Source organism: Pinus tabuliformis, chromosome 1_1 (genome assembly GCF_031772625.1).
Source record: "Pinus tabuliformis cultivar Carrire ecotype Pingquan chromosome 1_1, CPIR1, whole genome shotgun sequence".
Taxonomy (NCBI): domain Eukaryota; kingdom Viridiplantae; phylum Streptophyta; class Pinopsida; order Pinales; family Pinaceae; genus Pinus; species Pinus tabuliformis.
The window spans coordinates 383777728-383784078 of record NC_142297.1 but is presented as its reverse complement, the minus strand read 5'-3'; the positions used below and the strand labels follow the sequence as shown (position 1 = coordinate 383784078).

The following is a 6351-nucleotide window of genomic DNA, read 5'->3' as shown; positions in this document are numbered from 1 at the left end:
AGAAATATAGTAAGCAAACACAAAGACACAAGAATTTTAATAAGGAGTTCACCCTATTCTCCAGGGCTACATCTCCGGTCCAGCTTTCAGTGGTGGCCTTGTTTTATTGTGTCTTTAAGCAAAGGATTACAATGCAAGGACTCAATGTGAGTTCTCCTGAAGTAGGTTCGCTTGGCAGGGTGGTTCTTGGATTCCCCAAGCACCTGGAGTACGCAAACTCTTCTTCTTCCTACCAGCTCTGTGACCTTCTAGTCTACAGTGGAAAGAGCCAAATGTGGTACTCAATCCGGACAGATTCCTCTATGGGATGGCTTGAATCTCTCAAGCTCTCTGGTGCTCGATGCTGCCACTGGTCAGCTCACCCCTCTGTCTCTTTCTGCTTTTGCTTTACTGCCTTCTTCTCTGGTTTCTGTCTCTCAGTGTTCAGTCCTCCTCTCAGGGTTCACTCTGAATGACTCCAACTAAAAACTGTGTATTCTATCTTTGTTCATGGCTTTTAGCCATTCGTTCCTATGCCTGTTCAATTCCTCTTCCACCACTGTTGATTCACCTTCTGTGGCTGCACTTGGAGTTCCCTATTCAGCGTCATCATGAACGCTCAGTGAGTGGCCACATGTCCTCCTCTAAACAGTGCCAGCCTGCTTCGTCAGTTTGTTTCTTCAGTTTCATCATGGATGAAGTCTTTCCTCCACCATGTCGATCAAACAGATTCCAATCTTTACAAATCGCTGCATATTCCCTCATCGATTATGCTTCCTCCATCGGGCGCGATCTCAGCCGCCCGATCTGGGTCCCCTAGATCCAATGTCATACGCACATCCCGCATGGTTGACTTGCTCGACCCATAATGCATGATCAATGGTGGTTTTCTCTCACCTATGCTTGCCACGCATCGATCAATGTATGTGATCGCTCCAATTTCTCCAGAACCGCTTACCATTTGAGGGCACCCTGATCAATACTGCTGGTTTCCAGAGCACGGGTCCCACCTTTGTCCTTTTAGCACTTTCCGCCCATGGTTCTCTGGCTCCCGACCCGACCGAGTGCTCGAGCTTCCTCCATTTTGCCCCTATTCACCCAGTGCTAATCACGCATCAAAAACTTCCTTATTTTCTCGATCTGGGGCTCGTAGGGGGTAATTCAGGCTCCTGCGTGGTCTCCATGGGCCTCGGTCAGCGCGCTTTGATCGAGGTCCTCGTCGTTCCATACTGGCTGCCATTGCCACTGGTTCAGGGGTGTTTTTGATCATGGTTTCTGAATTCTTTAGAGATTTGTCCCGACTTGATACAGTCATGGTTCTTTGACAGTCTTTTATGGATCCAATTCGAATCACCTTTTATGTGTTTTTTTGTCATTTAAAACAACAGGGCACAACTTCTCAGGAGATGGATCTCTTAGAATGGTATTCTCTTTCCACATCTTGAAAACCAACTCTATTTTTCTATGGCCATTTTGTTCTTTTTCAGGATTTGGGCAATGCACTTGCACTTACGTTAGTCTAATCCCAGAAAATAAATAGTGTCCCTAATCTAAAATTTAATCGACCTAAGTGGATTGAAATAGAGAGGAATTATTGAGGATACTGGAGCTCTGTCATATGTTTAAAATCACTCTTACCTATTTATCTGTGGGGTTCACAGGAATAGGAAGATGACTAGAGAAAGCAGAGTTTAACAGAGAGCATTGACTCTCTCTTCCCAAAGGAGGCAAGTATAAGAAACCTGCTACATTTGGATATCTTAAATTTGATTTCTCCCCTATTGAGCAGAGAATTGAAAATAAATTTTATTTACTAGGTGATTGATGTCATAACAACTAACACAGAGGACTCGGGAACTCTAAACTTAAATATTGTTGGACGAAATGATTTATCTTCCTCATGGGTATTAGAAAATCCCTCCGAAGTAAACCAAAGGGATATTACTAACTCTGAGGTACGATTGGTGAAGATTTTGGTTATTTTCTCTATTGAACATGTAAGGAAACCTATGTGATGATGATCTATGTAGTTGAGTAGGGTTGTATTAAGCAGGAAGTGAAAACTGACATTGGCAGGGGTGCTTCTCTATTTCTAATGGTGTACATCAAGTAGAGGCAAACGACTTCTGGAGACAGCTCAGAAAAGTTACATTCGCAACAAGATGCTGTGACCTTCATTGAAAGAGGCAAGGAAAATCCTGAGGGGGGTAAAATGAATGACGAGGTGCAGAAAAAAACTTCCAATGATGAAGAACTTCTTACGAGGTTTCAAGAGGATGACACAGGAAGTGAACATCGAGACGTCAAAGAGAATGTTCTTGATGGTAAGTTTTGATTTTCCCTAGTTAACTGGTCTATAATGTTGGTAGCCTACTGTAAGGTAATGTCTAGTCAAACTCCCAGGACAATGGTTGTTGTAATGCAGACCATTTGCAGCTTGAAGAAATTCCAACAAAAGTTTCATGGAGGGTAAAATTCTTTGCTGCACTAGATCACTACTTTTTGTTCTCATGGAAAAGGGAATTGTTATATTATTTTCCAAAATCCTTTTTGAATGTTACTTCTCCAATAGAAAATTTTTATATTTCTTAGATTTTAGCATAGTATGCTTTAATTTATAGTAGTTTAATGCTTACAACAATTGAGACAAAAGAGGAGGGAGAAAAGGTCAACAGAGCTGATTCAACAGGATGAAGAAAAACGAGTTGAGCTTGAAAACACAACAATTAAACATTCCAAGGAGGTAGATTCTGCTGTCTTGGGAAAATACAACATTTGGAGGCAGGAGAATGAGAACGAGAATTTTGACTCCATTGTTAGATTGATGCGAGACCAACTAATCATGGCTAGGGTGTATTCAAGCATTTCCTAGGCTAGGAATAATCTTGATTTATACCATGAATTGATGCTTCATATTAAAGAATGTTAGCGTACATTGGGTGAGGCTAATGCAGATTCTGATCTACCTCAAAGGTAATAGTTTTCGCATTGGATGCTTCTAAATCAAGAGTAGTAAGTGCTTCCATTTGCATTTGGTGTTCATATCCTTTGTTTCTTTTAAAGTTGCATTCTGTGTGTCAATCTTTCTGATTTTCATTCTCATTTTCATGGCCGACAATTGATATGAATGTTTCAATGCACCTGAGAAGATCAAGGCTATGGGTCATGTCCTATCCAAGGCTAGGGAACAATTTTATGATCATGCGACAGTAACAAAGAAGTTGCGAGCCATGCTTCAGTCTGCAGACGAGCAAGTAAGGACCTTGAAAAAGCAAAGTACATTTTTAAGTCAGCTGGAAACAAATACTATTCCCAAGGGCCTGTACTATCTGTCCATGCGATTGACCATGGATTATTACTTGCTTGCCCTTGAAAAGTGAAATTTCCTAAAAAGGACAAGTTGGAGGATCCAACTCTTTATCACTATGCATTATTTTCTGACAATGTATTGGCTGCATCTGTGGTTGTGAATTCAACTGTCATGAATGCTATGGTGAAGTGTTATTAATTTAAAATACTCTAAACTTTGGAAGTCCAACAATTTTGCTGCATTTTACATTTAATATTTGGATCTCATTGTAGGTGATTTACTTGTGTTTGGAGGAACCTCAAAAACATGTATTTCATCTTGTCACAGACAAGTTAAACTTTGGGGCCATGAAAATGTGGTGTTTACTTAATCCCCCAAGGAAAGCTGCGATACATGTAGAAAATGTTGATGATTTTAAATGGCTCAATTCCTCCTATTACCCTGTGCTTCACCAACTTGAATCCGCAGCTATGAAAGAGTATTATTTCAAGGTAGATCACTCGACTACACTCTCAGCACGTTCCTCCAGTTTGAAATATATAAATCCAAAATATTTATCCATGCTAATCATCTTTGTTTCTATCTTCCACAAGTTTATCCCAAACTGGACAAGATCCTTTTTTGGGATGTTGATATTGTGGTGCAGAAAGATTTGACGCCCTTGTGGTCAATAGATCTTCATGGAAAAGTTAATGGTTCAGTGGAAACTTGTGGAAAAAGCTTTCACCGGTTTGACAAATACCTTAATTTTTCTAGTCCGCACATAGCCAGGCACTTTGATCCTAATGCTTGTGGTTGGGCATATGGGATGAATGTATTTGATCTCAAAGAATGGAAGAAACAAGATATAACTGGAATATATCACAAGTGGCAGAACATGGTAAGTGTGTAGTGTGGTTTATTTATGTTAATTCCTGTGATGCTTACTTTAAAGTATTTGAAGTAAATCTGAAGTAATTAGCTAGAAAACTTAATGGGTTTTTCTTTGTTCGATTTCTATGTTTTTCTTTTATTGTATGTCAAAATGAGGATAGAGTGTGGTGGAAGCTTGGAACACTACCCCCTGGATTTTCGCATTGGTTTCTTCTAAATCAAGAGTAGTAAGTGCTTCCATTTGCATTTGGTGTTCATATCCTTTGTTTGTTGTAAAGTTGCAGTCTGTGTGTCAATGTTTCTGCTTTTCATTCTCTTTTTCATGATCGATAATTGATATGAATGTTTCAGTGCACCTGAGAAGATCAAGGCTATGGGTCATGTCCTATCCAAGGCTAGAGAGCAATTTTATGGCTATGCGACAGTAACAAAGATGTTGCAAGCCATGCTTCAGTCTACAGACGAGCAAGTAAGGACCTTGGAAAAGCAAAGTAAATTTTTAAGTCAGGTGGCAACAAAGTCTGTTCCCAACGGTTTGCATTGTCTGTCCATGCGATTGACCATAGATTATTACTTTCTTCCTCTTGAAAAGCAATAATTTCCTAAAAAGGAGAGGTTGGAGGATCCGACTCTTTATCACTATGCATTATTTTCTGACAATGTATTGGCTGCATCTGTGGTTGTGAATTCAACTGTCATGAATGCTAAGGTGAAGTGTTATTAATTTAAATTAATCTAAAGTTTGGAAGTCCAACAGTTTTGCTGCATTTTACATTTAATATTTGGATCTCATTGTAGGTGATTTACATGTGTTTGCAGGAATCTGAGAAACATGTATTTCATCTCATCATAGACAAGTTAAATTTTGGGGCCATGAAAATGTGGTTTTTACTTAATCCCCCAGGGAAAGCTACGATACATGTAGAAAATGTTGATGATTTTAAATGGCTCAATTCCTCCTATTTCCCTGTGCTTCGCCAACTTGAATCCACAGCTATGAAAGAGTATTATTTCAAGGCAGATCACTCGACTACACTCTCAGCATGTTCCTCCAATTTGAAATATATAAATCCAAAATATTTATCCATGCTAAATCATCTTCATTTCTATCTTCCACAAGTTTATCCCAAAATGGACAAGATCCTTTTCTTGCATGATGATATTGTGGTGCAAAAAGATTTGACGCCATTGTGGTTAGTAGATCTTCATGGAAAGGTTAATGGTTTAGTGGAAACTTGTGGAGAAAGCTTTCGCTGGTTTGACAAATACCTTAATTTTTCCAATCCGCACATAGCCAGGCACTTTGATCCTAATGCTTGTGGTTGGGCATATGGGATGAATGTATTTGATCTCAAAGAATGGGATAAACAAGATATAACTAGAATATATCACAAGTGGCAGAACACAGTAAGTGTGTAGTGTGGTTTATTTATGTTAATTCCCGTGATGCTTACTTTAAAGTATTTGAAGTAAATCTGAAGTAATTAGCTAGAAAACTTAATGGGGTTTTCTTTGTTCGATTTCTAAGTTTTTCTTTTATTGTATGTCAGAATGAGGATAGAGTGTTGTGAAAGCTTGGAACACTATCCCCTGGATTGAACATTTTATGGCTTGACCCATCCTTTGGACAAGTCTTGGCATGTGTTGGGTTTAGGATATAATCCTAGCGTGGACTATTCAAAGATTGACAATGCAGTTGTTGTTCATTAGAATGGGAACATGAAACCTTGGTTAGAGCTGGCAATGACGAAGTGCATGCCTTACTAGACAAAATATATAAAATATGATCATTCTTTCTTACAACAGTGCAATATGAATGAATAGTTGTGACCTCAATATTCATACTGCAATAGATTGTCAAATGTAAAGTGTAAAGGCCCTTGATTCTGGTTGATAATTCATTCTAATTCATTCGTTTTTGGAGTTCCACAGAAGTTTTCTAGTTTATGGTTTAATGAGTCAGGTTTTTGGAGGTGCAGTGGCTTAGCCAAGTTTAAGATTTACAAATTTTATGTTGTCATTGTATTCCTTCAAAGTTGGAAGTAAACTCCTCTATAAGTATTCTTTTCTTTGTTAGTTAATATTTCTCTTTCATCAAGTAATTACACAAATTGTTCTTCCAAGAACACAAAGAAGTATGAGACACAAAGATTTAGGCTTTCAAGGCAGGGAAAAACCTCTCAATAGGG

General features: G+C 38.7%; 1 pseudogene; it reads left to right on the top strand.

The window, feature by feature from the left end:
* The first annotated feature begins 2191 nt into the window (after window positions 1-2191).
* LOC149213244 (polygalacturonate 4-alpha-galacturonosyltransferase-like) lies at window positions 2192-5986 on the top strand (annotated as a pseudogene).
* The last annotated feature ends 365 nt before the right edge of the window (window positions 5987-6351 follow it).